This window comes from Saccopteryx bilineata, chromosome 12, assembly GCF_036850765.1.
Source record: "Saccopteryx bilineata isolate mSacBil1 chromosome 12, mSacBil1_pri_phased_curated, whole genome shotgun sequence".
Lineage (NCBI taxonomy): Eukaryota > Metazoa > Chordata > Mammalia > Chiroptera > Emballonuridae > Saccopteryx > Saccopteryx bilineata.
Window position 1 is genome coordinate 40,759,940 of NC_089501.1, and position 13,443 is coordinate 40,773,382.

Sequence of the window (13,443 nt, forward strand, 5' to 3'; positions counted from 1 at the left end):
CGTAATAAATGGAGCATTAATATGCAAGAGCTGTGCAAAAAATTCTGCTTCTGTATCAACATCATCCACTGAAATAAGTCATGGTGACCTCATCGTGTGTTGAAGTGTGTGCAAGTTCTCTTTATAGATGATACATAATCTACAATCACAGTCAAATTTCACTTTGCACATGCAAACATTTATTAATGTGTTCTCAAATATCACCACTTTTCATGAGCCTGATGAGCACAATGTCGCTTTTGGGCTGTAACTTAGCAAGAGACAGAGCAATATATTAATAGTACCTAACAGTGAGAGCTCTGGAGTCAGACCAGCCGGGTGCTGGGCTAGTCGCCGCCATTACACAGCTGTGTGACCGTGAGCAAGTCATCTGGCCTACTAGTTCTTGGATTTTCCACCAGTAAGCTGGACATAGTAATAGCACCCATTTCATATGTCATTGTGAGGTGAATAATACATGCAAAACACCTAATTAAGTTTCCATCACATAGCAAGCATGTGATCATGTTATCTCTTATTACCTAATGCCGGGCTGGGTTTGATGCTCATTCTTGTACACTTAAAAGAAATAAAGTTTGTATTTTAAAATCGTTTTAAATAAAAACTATAAATCTATATCAGAGTTCTTATGCACTCTGCATTCTGTGTCCCTATTGTAAATATCTCATACTGGTTTGTTACATTTACCACAATCAATGGTCCAACATTCATACATTACTATTAACTAAATTTCATGTTTTTTCATGTCTCATAGGTTTTCTTTTTTCTGTTCCACAGTTCCATCCAGAATATTGTACATTATATTTATTTTTCATGTATCCTTAGGCTCCTCAGCTGTGAAAATTGTCCAAGTTCCCTTGCTTTTGAGAACCTTGATAGTTCCTAGGTCAGATATTTTGTAGAGTGTCCCTACACTTGAGTTTGACGGATGTATTTCTCACAGTCAGACTGGGATTACAGAGATTTTGAGGAAGAAGACTACGAAAGTGAAGTGTCTTTCTAAACAACACATAGGAGTATACTCTATCAACTTAACACTGATGTTGTTAGCAACAATTTGTGCTGCACTCTTTGAAAAGTGGTCCCTAACTCTATTTTACACTTAAGTGTGGGGGATTGTTTCACCTTCTTGAGGGAAGAGTATCTACACAAATTGTAATTTATATCAGTACAGACTCATAAGTATTTATTTATTATACTTGGATTATAATTTAATTCCATATTATTTATTTTGTTGCTCAAATGTTTCAGTTTTGCCCACTGGGAGCTCTTTCAGTTGCCTCTTCTGTCTCCTTGACATATCTCCTTAAAAGGCTTATCTTATATATTTCCTGCCCCAGCCCTATAATTGTGATTTCTCTAAAAGAATCCTGATTCTTTTTATTAGAGATTGGCATTAGAAACCAAGTTCTGGGCACTGGGTGAGCTTGTTAGTATTATGCTGTGGCTTCAGTAGATAGAGCTGGGAAATGTATGTGCACCAATCTGCATGTAAACATATAGGTATAGTTATTTCTATATAAATTCATTATATAGATATTAAGCTAAACTTAAATTCATACCGACGCTCTCACTTCAATACCAGCACCACATGGTTTATTCTAGCATCCCCCTTTGCTTATCTGTAACCTCCCACTCTAACTGTGATAAATTTAGCTTCTACCATCTGCCATCCATTCATTTATTTGTTCAACCTTGATGTATATGTACAGATATTTCAGAATTGTTAACTCCTACCTCATGAGAAACAACTTGACCAACTGAAATATAATTCTTATGTTCCATTCCTGAATATAATTTTAATAGATTTAGGTTAGAAGTGAGCTTTCCAGGTGCTCCTTCTTATAGAATTGGTATTCGGCATTCTTGTCTCTGTAAATATGCCCTTTGCAATGTGAGGAGGGTGGTTGACATATCCAATCAAGTTTGGATAAATGCTGGACTGGGCATTTGTTCTATCAACTGATCCTGCTAAAAGCTTTTTGCTTCTGTGCCCGTGCAACATTAATCTTAGGAGCTACTCTTTTAATTTCTGTGACAGTTATTGACTAAAGTCTCACTAACCATGACTTATTAGGCCCTTGGGAATTCCAAAGTTTATTTTCTCAAGAGATGCTATTGGGAGAAACCACATAAAAGGCAAAATGCCATTCAAGAAATCCCAACAATTGCAACATTAAGACAGACAATGTTGTAGTCTACATGGCCTGTTAAGTCTATGTAAATTACCAATGTAAAATATCAACTGATAGTACCCTGCAGAAAGGAACTCTCAATGAAAATGCAAGGTATGTCCCATTCTTAGGTTATGTGGGCATGGTTATAAACCTTATGGCCTATATTTAAACCTCAGAGTCTGTCCAGGCTTCTATTCCAGACTCCCATTTTATCTCTTGGCATATAAATTTCAATAAAAAGGATGTAGGATATGAAATTCTTTAATATGTCCCAAGGTAAACTCTTTTGTAATAGCATTTTACCAAATCATAGATACTATGTTGTATTAATCAGAAATCAATCATAAAAGTAGATTTCCAATGTTAATGCATATAAGTTTTAGGTTTTTATTTTTGTAATAAACAAGACTATGTTGGTTACTAGATGATGCTACGTTAGACAATATTTAAATAAGTAAGAGGTAAGTAGAGTTTTCACAAGTAGCTCTCGTGTTTCTGCAAAATCCACTCTCACCTATTAGTTTAATGTAAACACAGCAGCATGAAACCAGAGAAAATAAAAAGACACTAACCATTGTCAAGAACTCTAAATGGACTGTAATTGCATCAAATTAAGAAACACCCTTCCATATGTAAAAGAAAGCTTGTTTTCCAATATTATCCATAAAAAGTAGAAGCAGTGCTATTAGCACAGATATGCCTCCTTAGAGTTTGGAAGAGGCTAAAAGGAAGAAGCTTGGCAAGGACTCTGACCCAGCAGGCTTCTGAGAGGGGAGTTGGTTCCCGAAGAATTTTAACAACACTCGAACTTCCCACATTGGCTAAAGCCGCCAGCTCTCTGAAACATACTCCATCTCTATGGTGGCCTGTCAAGTGCTACTGCAGACCTGCAAAGATTAGTTACTCCAGGGGGAGTGCTTTATAACTGCATGGCATTATTTTATGCCAGATCAATAATAAAGGTGAAGGCGCGTGTCAAGCTGCCCCTGTTTTCTCGCAGTAGAGAAGCAAAGAACCCCGCAGTTCAGCTGAACATTCCTGACTGATCCTCAGCTTCACCCAAACGTACCAGCGATTATCCCCCTTTGTTTTTCACACACACCAGGACTTTTTGAAATACAAATTATTTAAAATTCAATTGTATTTGCAGGGAATTGAAAACATATAATTGTCATCGATTTGCAGGGAGCGTGTTGTTCATCTTATATAAATGGGGAATTTCTCTCTTGCCAATAGAGTATAATAATGTCTTTAGAGAAAAAAAAAAGTCTATATTGTTCATGTATGTTAAAACCGGGTGGGTTTAGGCAATAGAAATTCAACTAATAATAGTGATAATAACATGGGCTTGATTAGATGGTCTTCCTTTCTCCTTTTCTATTCTGCATAGGAGTTAATTCACATTTTAATGAATGAAAAAACAAATACTGCAGAAGTCAGATTTTTCAATGTGAGCAGAGAAAACGGTTTATGGAAAGAAGAAAACACAGAGTTAGAGGAGACAAGAATCAGATCCTAGACTCAGGCACAAACAAGGCTAGACTATTGTGAGTCTTATCACAAATTCTACCTAGAAGAGTATACAAAAGGATTTAGCAACCCAGGCCTTCAGGAAAAAATTGAGAACATTTCGGTTCTTTGAGGTTGTTATTTTAAAAATGACCTAATTGAGTTTCTTTCAATTAATTTAATACTTGGGTCACTTAAAGGAGTATAGATTTAATTTTAATAATATAAACAGTACAGCCTTTTCTATTTCTATATGAATTGAGATCATATCAAATTATTTATTGAGTGTGTGATGTTGTCAAGTAAGAAGAGGCAGCGGAGAGCTACAAATGTAAAGAAATCCGAAGAGGCCTTTCTCCAGGGAGAGTTGTGTTTGCTAATGTTTGCCATGGCGCTTCTCTGTTTTACTGAATGTCTTGTCTGTTCTGGGACTCTTCTGGTGCTTGGCTAGGGCTGTGGCTTGGCTACACAGTGCTGCCTGGCAGGGGCCAGGTCCAGTCTGGCGGCCACTGCCTCTGTCCTTGCTAGCTGTGTGACCTTGAGTTTATGACCCATGAGAATTCAGAGGGGCAGGCAGTGAATTTCCTTTTCAAATTTGCATCCAACTAAAAAATCGACCCAGGAGCCAAATGACGATAAAATATGTTTTATTAGTAATGTGATTGTGTACATAGAAAACAAAATATTTTATTAAAAATAGATTAATGAGTAAATGTGGATATAAAAGCAAAATGTAGATTCCAAAAGTATTTCTATATACTGGCAACAAATCATTTAAAAATACAAGTATTGATTGACTTATGACCTATGCGACTTAATGACCATTCAACTTTACGGCCACAATCGCTAGCCGCGACTGCTCTGTGTCTGGCAGCGCAAGCATTGCCCAGCTGGGCGTACAACAGTGCTGGCCAATAAAATGTTTGCTACATGTTTATATATTTTGATATGTTTTTCAATTGGGAAAATGTTTCCTATGGTATTTTTTACACCTGTATTTTGTAATTTTGTATGTTTTGCAAATATTAAACCAGTTGTACTAATAATGCAGTGTTTTATACTTAAACCTGACAAATGTAAAAATAAGAAACAAAATGGTATAGAGATGATACAAATGGCATAAAATGAACAAAGAAAATTATGATATATAACAATAATGAAAGAAAATTATGATAAAATATGACTTAAAGATTTTTATAACATCATTTCACAGTACTGTACATATAGCCTACTCAACTTATGACCAAATCATGTTATGGCTGGTCTGTTGGAACCAATCATAGTCGTAAGTTGAGCACCAGCTGTATTCAAAACCACTAATTGTAGTAGTACCAAAAACAAGAAATACCTAGTATCTACACACTGAACAATTACGATACATTGCTGGGATAAATTAAGGAAGCTCTAAATAAATGCAAGGCTCTGGAATGTTCTCTATCATGAACTTGGCAGCAGTTACACGGGTACGGACATATGTAAATGGTTGTTGATTTGTACAGTAAAGATTTCTGAGCTTTACTATATGTGATTTTTTTTTTGTATTTTTTATTTTATTTTATAATTTTATTTTTTTAATGGGGTGACATCAATAAATCAGGATACATATATTCAAAGATAACAAGTCCAGGTTATCTTGTCGTTCAACTATGTTGCATACCCACCACCCAAAGTCAGATTGTCCTCTGTCACCTTCTATCTTGTTCTCTTAGTGCCCCTCCCACCCCCTATCCCTCTCCCATTCCCCCCTCCCCCCGTAACCACCACACTCTTATCAATGTCTCTTAGTTTCACTATTATGTCCCACCTACGTATGGAATAATACAGTTCCTGTTTTTTTCTGATTTACTTATTTCGCTTCATATCATGTTATCAAGATCCCACCATTTTGCTGTAAATGTTCCAATGTCATCATTTCTTATGGCTGAGTAGTATTCCATAGTGTATATGTGCCACATCTTCTTTATCCAGTCATCTATTGATGGGCTTTTTGGTTGTTTCCATGTCCTGGCCACTGTGAACAATGCTGCAATAAACATGGGGCTGCATGTGTCTTTACGTATCAATGTTTCTGAGTTTTGGGGATATATACCCAGTAGAGGGATTGCTGGGTCATAAGGTAGTTCTATTTTCAGTTTTTTGAGGAACCACCATACTTTCTTCCATAATGGTTGTACTACTTTACATTCCCACCAACAGTGTATGAGGGTTCCTTTTTCTCCACAGCCTCTCCAACATTTGCTATTACCTGACTTGCTAATAACAGCTAATCGAACAGGTGTGAGGTGGTATCTCATTGCCGTTTTGATTTGCATTTCTCTAATAGCTAAAGAACATGAGCATCTTTTCATATATCTGTTGGCCATTTGTATTTCTTCCTGGGAGAAGTGTCTATTCATATCCTCTTCCCATTTTTTTATTGGATTGTTTGTTTGTTTGTTGTTGAGTTTTATGAGTTCTTTGTATATTTTGGATATTAGGCCCTTATCTGAGCTGTTGTTTGAAAATATCATTTCCCATTTAGTTGGCTTTCTGTTTATTTTGTTATCAGTTTCCCTTGCTGAGCAAAAACTTCTTAGTCTGATGTAGTCCCATTCATTAATTTTTGCCTTCACTTCTCTTGCCATTGGAGTCAAATTCATAAAATGCTCTTTAAAACCCGGGTCCATGAGTTGAGTACCTATGTCTTCTTCTATGTACTTAATTGTTTCAGGTCTTATGTTTAGATCTTTGATCCATTTTGAGTTAATTTTTGTACAGGGAGAGAGACTGTAGTCCAGTTTCATTCTTTTGCATGTGGCTTTCCAGTTTTCCCAGCACCATTTATTGAAGAGGCTTTCTTTTCTCCATTGTGTGTTGTTGGCCCCTTTATCAAAAATTATTTGACTATATATATGTGGTTTTATTTCTGGACTTTCTATTCTGTTCCATTGGTCTGAGTGTCTATTTTTCTGCCAATACCATGCTGTTTTGATTGTCGTGGCCCTATAATAGAGTTTGAAGTCAGGTATTGTTATGCCCCCAGCTTCATTCTTTTTCTTTAGGATTGCTTTGGCTATTCGGGGTTTTTTATAGTTCCATATAAATCTGATGATTTTTTGCTCTATTTCTTTAAAAAACGTCATTGGAAGTTTGATGGGAATTGCATTAAATTTGTATATTGCTTTGGGTAATATAGCCATCTTGATTATATTTATTCTTCCTAGCCAAGAACAAGGTATATTCTTCCATCTCATTATATCTTTTTCGATTTCCCTTAACAATGGTTTATAGTTTTCATTATATAAGTCCTTTACATTCTTTGTTATGTTTATTCCTAAGTATTTTATTTTTTTTGTTGCAATCGTGAAGGGGATTATTCTTTTGAGTTCCTTCTCAGTTGTTTCATTGTTGGCATATAGAAAGGCTATTGACTTCTGTATGTTAATTTTGTATCCTGCGACCTTACTGTATTGGCTTATTGTTTCTAGTAGTCTTTTTGTGGATTCTTTGGGGTTTTCGATGTATAGGATCATATCATCTGCAAAAAGTGATACCTTTACTTCTTCTTTTCCGATATGGATGCCTTTTATTTCTTTGTCTTGTCTGATTGCTCTGGCTAGAACCTCTAGTACCACATTAAATAAGAGTGGAGAGAGTGGACAACCCTGTCTTGTTCCTGATTTAAGGGGGAAAGCCTTCAGTTTAGTGCCATTTAATATGATGTTAGCTGATGGTTTATCATATATGGCCTTTATCATGTTGAGATATTTTCCTTCTATACCCATTTTGTTGAGAGTCTTAAACATAAAATTGTGTTGTATTTTATCGAAAGCCTTTTCTGCGTCTATTGATAAGATCATGTGGTTTTTGTTCTTTGTTTTGTTGATATGGTGTATTACATTAACCGTTTTACGTATGTTGAACCATCCTTGAGATTCTGGGATGAATCCTACTTGATCATGATGTATTATTTTTTTAATATGTTGTTGTATTCGATTTGCTAGTATTTTGTTTAGTATTTTAGCATCTGTATTCATTAGAGATATTGGTCTGTAGTTTTCTTTTTTTGTGCCATCCTTGCCTGGTTTTGGTATGAGGGTTATGTTGGCCTCATAAAATGTGTTTGGAAGTATTGCTTCTTCTTCAATTTTTTGGAAGACTTTGAGTAGAATAGGAACCAAGTCTTCTTTGAATGTTTGATAAAATTCGCTGGTATAGCCGTCAGGGCCTGGACTTTTATTTTTGGGGAGGTTTTTAATGGTTTTTTCTATTTCTTCTCTACTGATAGGTCTGTTTAGGCTTTCTGCTTCTTCTTGACTCAGTCTAGGAAGGTTGTATTGTTCTAGGAATTTATCCATTTCTTCTAGGTTGTTGAATTTAGTGGCATAAAGTTTTTCATAGTATTCTACAATAATTCTTTGTATATCTACGGTGTCCGTGGTGATTTCTCCTCTTTCATTTTGGATTTTGTTTATATGAGTTCTTTCTCTTTTTTCCTTGGTAAGTCTTGCCAAGGGTTTGTCAATTTTGTTGATCTTTTCAAAGAACCAGCTCCTTGTTCTATTAATTTTTTCTATAGTTTTTCTGTTCTCTAATTCATTTATTTCTGCTCTGATTTTTATTATCTCCTTTCTTCGGCTGGTTTTGGGTTGTCTTTGTTCTTCTTTTTCTAGTTCCTTAAGGTGGGAAGTTAAGTGGTTCACTTGGGCTCTCTCTTGTTTGTTCATATATGCCTGAAGCGATATGAACTTCCCTCTTATCACTGCTTTTGCTGCATGCCATAGATTCTGATATGTCGTATTGTCATTTTCATTAGTCTGTATATATCTTTTGATCTCTGCACTTATTTCTTCTTTGACCCATTCATTTTTTAAAAGTATGTTGTTTAGTTTCCACATTTTTGTGGGATTTTTTTCCTCTTTTTTGCAGTTGAATTCTAGTTTCAAGGCTTTATGATCAGAAAATATGCTTGGTACAACTTCAATTTTTCTGAATTTGCTGATATTGTTTTTGTGGCCCAACATATGGTCAATTCTTGAGAATGATCCATGTACACTGGAGAAAAATGTATACTCAGTCACTTTGGGATGAAATGTCCTGTAGATGTCTATCATATCCAGGTGCTCTAGTGTTTTGTTTAAGGCCACTATGTCTTTGTTGATTCTCTGTTTGGATGACCGATCTAGAGCCGTCAGCGGTGTATTGAGGTCTCCAAGTATGATTGTATTTTTGTCAGTTTTTGTTTTAAGATCAATAAGTAGCTGTCTTATATATTTTGGTGCTCCTTGGTTTGGTGCATATATATTAAGAATTGTTATGTCTTCTTGATTCAGTGTCCCCTTAGCCATTATGAAATGGCCATTTTTGTCTCTAAGTACTTTTCCTGTCTTGTAGTCAGCATTAACCGATATGAGTATTGCTACACCTGCTTTTTTTTGGATGTTATTTGCTTGGAGTATTGTTTTCCAGCCTTTCACTTTGAATTTGTTTTTATCCTTGTTACTTAGATGAGTTTCCTGTAGGCAGCATACAGTTGGATTTTCTTTTTTAATCCATTCTGCTACTCTGTGCCTTTTTATTGGTGAGTTTAATCCGTTTACATTTAGTGTAATTATTGATACTTGTGAGTTCCCTATTGCCATTTTATATCTTGCTTTCTGTTAGTTTTGTGTCTTGTTTGATCCTTCTCTTTCGTTTTTCTATCTTTTGTTTTTATTTGGTTGTATTCCATACATCTTTCCTCTGTTGCTATCTTTTTTATCTCATGTGCTTCTGTGGTGGTTTTTTCAATGGTGGTTACCTTTGAGTAATGAAAAGGGTCCCTACCCTGTTCATTGTAGCAAACTATTTTGTGAGTACTTTTGCACTCCATCGTCCTTTGCTACTGTTAATCTCCGTCTTCTCCCCCTCTTTCTTTTTGTTGTTGTCACAGTTTAAATTTGGTTTTATTGTGTTCTTCTTGGAGCTTTTACTTGTGGCTCTGTTTTTTTTTGTTCTTTGTATCTGATTGGAGAACCCCCTTTAGTAATTCCTGGAGTGGGGGTTTTCTGATGATAAATTCCCTCATCTTTTCTGTATCTGTGAATGTTTTTATTTCTCCTTCGTATTTGAAGGATAGCTTCGATGGGTATAGTATTCGTGGCTGAAAGTTCCTCTCTTTCAGGACTTTAAATATTGGGGTCCACTCTCTTCTAGCTTGTAGAGTTTCTGCTGAGAAATCTGATGATAATCTAGTGGGCCTTCCTTTATATGTTGTATTCTTCTTTTCCCTGGCTGCCTTGAGAATTTTTTCTTTGCTGTTGGTTTGTGTCAATTTCATTATGATATGCCTTGGAGTGGGTTTGTTGGGGTTAAGAAAACTTGGAGTTCTGTTTGCTTCTTGAACTTGAGGCTTTAGTTCTTTCCACAGGCTCTGGAAGTTCTCATCAATTATTTGTTTAAGTATGTTCTCCATTCCATTTTCTCTCTCTTCTCCCTCTGATATACCTATTATTCTTATGTTATTCTTTTTGATGGAGTCAGATAATTCTTGTAGGGCTATCTCATTTTTTTTAATTTTTGAGTCTCTTTCTTCTTCTCTCTGTTGTGCCTCAAGTTGCTTGTCTTCTATTTCACTAATCCTCTCTTCTATCTGACCTGTTCTATTAGCTAAGCTTGTTACTTCGTTTTTCAGCTCGTGAATTGAGTTTTTCATCTGTTTGATTTGTTTTTATAGTTTCAATTTCCTTGGACATATATTCTTTGTGTTCATGGAGTTGTTTTCTGAGCTCCCTATATTGCCTTTCTGTGTTTTCTTGTATATCTCGGAGGATTTTTAGGATTTCTATCTTGAATTCTCTGTCATTTAGCTCCAAGGTTTCCAATATATTAAATTTTTTCTCCATAGATTTTTCCTCATCTAGCTGTGTTACCTCTCTTTCTTTTGTATCCATGATATTCGATTTTCTCTTCCTTAATGGCATCTGAGGGTGGTTTTGTTGATAGTATTAATGAGATTTAATAAAGAATAAAAAGTTAAAAAAAATAAAAAAATAACAAATTGAAAAGAGTTGTTTTTTTTAAAAAAAATTAATAATGAAATAAAGAAAAATAAAATAAAATAAAAATTTTTTTAAAAAGGAAATTATTCCCCCCCTCTTATTTTCCTCTCCTCTCCTCTCCCCTCTTTCTTGAGAAAATCTTGTGGTGGACTGTGAATTATAACAAACAATGCCTGTGATGGAGGGCCTGAATTGGGGAAAAGTAATAAAGGGGCAAAAAAGAGAGAAAGAAAAAAAAAAAAAAAAAAGGAAAAAAAAAAAAAAAGAAAAAAGAAAAAAAAAAGAGCGTATGGACCCACAAAAAGCAAATAAGGAAAAAATTTGGGTCAAGAATAAAATGATTTGCTTTTAGGTGTTGGTTGTCTAAGAGTTATGATGAGAGGAATAAGAGGAAAATGGAAAAATGGGGGGACAAATTAAAAACTTACTATTGTATTTAGTGGAACAAGAACTAGATAATATGGAGAGCCAGGGATGGGAGCACTGCTAGTGAGTTAAAAAGGTGAAGTAAAAACCCCCCCAAAATGCCACAAACATAGGTTTGAGTCCCAGATAAGATAATTTGTTTGTTATTGAGGTTTGAATGAGAGGAGATGTAAAGGAGAAAGGAAGAAACTAATATAGAGGGAGAAAAGAAAGAGAGAGAGAGAAAAAAAGAGGGAACCACTAAAAGAAGAAAAAAGAAAGGAGAGAGAGAGAGAGAGTTAAGGGTTTTGGAGTGCAACCCTCATAGAGAGAAAGGAAGAGAAGAGAAATGATAATGGGAGATGTAACACTTATGGGTAGTGTAGTTCAGGGAGAGGAGAGAGTAAGACCGGTAGAGAGTTAATCGGCCAAATTGGAGGAGGAAAAAAAAGTCTCAAGAATGAAGATAAGAGAAACAAACGAACAAATATAATAAAATGGGATAGGTTATAAAGTCTGCAGATTATTCTTGATTTTGAGAGGTTATCTTCTTGCTTTTTCTTTTCTCTCCCTCTTCCTGGTCGGTGACTCTGTACCCCGGGTTCTTCCCCTTTGGCATGCTCAGGTAGAGGTTTGCAGTTGATAAGTCTCTATGGCAATGTCATGTATTGTGCTTTATTCTCGTTGGGAGTCGAGGCTCATTAGCATTTATAGGCTCCGACAGTGAGAGAGTCCGTGTTCCTGGAGCCTTTCTCCTAGTCTTTCCTTCCTCAATTAGTAGCCTGATAGTCCAGGTATGGGGTTGCTGCTGCCTCTGCCTGGATAGTAAGAGGCTCAAATTGCTGGCAACTCCCCACTCTTTCCACTCAGCACAGGGCTCTGGGTAAGGCTCAGTCAGTCAGAGCTGCTAGCATAATCAGGCGGGCTTTCCGCCCACTCGAAGACCTCTGGCTCTGCCACTCTATCCGGTAACACAAGCGGGCGCCCACTTCCGGGGCGCTTGGAGGAAACTCTCACTCACTGTCTGCAACCAGGATATCCGGCCAGCAGTCTCACGCTCTGAGTGAAACCCCCAACCGCAGGGAAAAGTTGCAGCGTTGGAATTGAGTCTCGCTCCATCCCCGTGTGCGGCTTTTGCAAGGCACTGGGGCGGCCCGAGATTCCGCTTTGGCCCACACAAAGGCCCCTGACTCTGCCCCTCTGTGCGATAACACGGGCGCGCACTGCCGAGGCACTCGGAGGAATCGCTCACTCCTTATCTGCGCACGCAAACCAGGATATGAGGCCGGCCGCGGTTCCCTCTGAGTGAAACAGCCTCCAGCACGGAAAATCTCCACCGTTGGGATTAGTTCTCACTCCCTCCCGTGCGTGGCTTTCCCAGGGCGCTGGGGCTGCCCAGAGACTCTGCCCTCAGCCCACAGAAAGGCCTCTGACCCTGCCTCTCCGTGGGGCAACACGGGCACCCACTTCCGCGGCTTAGGAAGAAATCTCTCTTCCACTAACTGCGCACCGACCAGGAGACCGGGTAAAATGGCTGCTCCGCTTGTCTTTCTTTGTTTGGGTTTGGCGCGAGTGTTAGCTTGTATTGCCCGGGTTGCCACAGGATCAGATTTTCCTCGGCTTGGATCTCCGTGCCACAGCCTGGTTCGGCCGTTTTGCTGCGGCGGCCTGGATCTATTCACCCCTTTTGCCCGCCTCAGTTTCTAAATTCACAGTTACCAGAAAAAGCCGCCCTGTTTAGGTTAGTGAGGAAGGCGGAGCATTTCTTACTCCCTATTTCCTTCGGGGTTTGGTTATATATTTAGCCAATTTTTCACTCAATCATACCTTTGGGTGTATTGCGAAGAATCTGGAAGCTCCAAGTATAGGTTTTTCTGTTTCTGGTTGAAGATCTTGTTGAGTTTTGGGGGAGATTTATCGGTATCGCTTCCTACTCCGCCATTACTCTGATGTCATCTCTCTTTTTTTTGTATTTTTTTGAAGCTGGAAACGGGGAGAGACAGTCAGACAGACTCCCGCATGCGCCCGACGGGGATCCACCCGGCACGCCCACCAGGGGCGACGCTCTGCCCACCAGGGGGCGATGCTCTGCCCCTCCGGGCATCGCTCTGCCGTGACCAGAGCTACTCTAGCTCCTGGGGCAGAGGCCAAGGAGCCATCCCCAACGCCCGGGTCATCTTTGCTCCAATGGAGCCTTGGCTGCGGGAGGGGAAGAGAGAGACAGAGAAGAAAGGGGGGGGGGTGGAGAAGCAAATGGGCGCTTCTCCTCTGTGCCCTGGCTGGGAATCGAACCGAATTGAACCCAGGTCCCCCGCACGCCAGGCCGACGCTCT

At 38.1% G+C, this 13,443-nt stretch overlaps 1 protein-coding gene across 3 annotated transcripts in view; it reads left to right on the forward strand.

Moving 5' to 3' along the window:
• Positions 1-13,443, forward strand: part of GRM1 (glutamate metabotropic receptor 1) — a 364,370-nt gene that overhangs the window by 282,094 nt on the left and 68,833 nt on the right. The window lies entirely within an intron of this gene.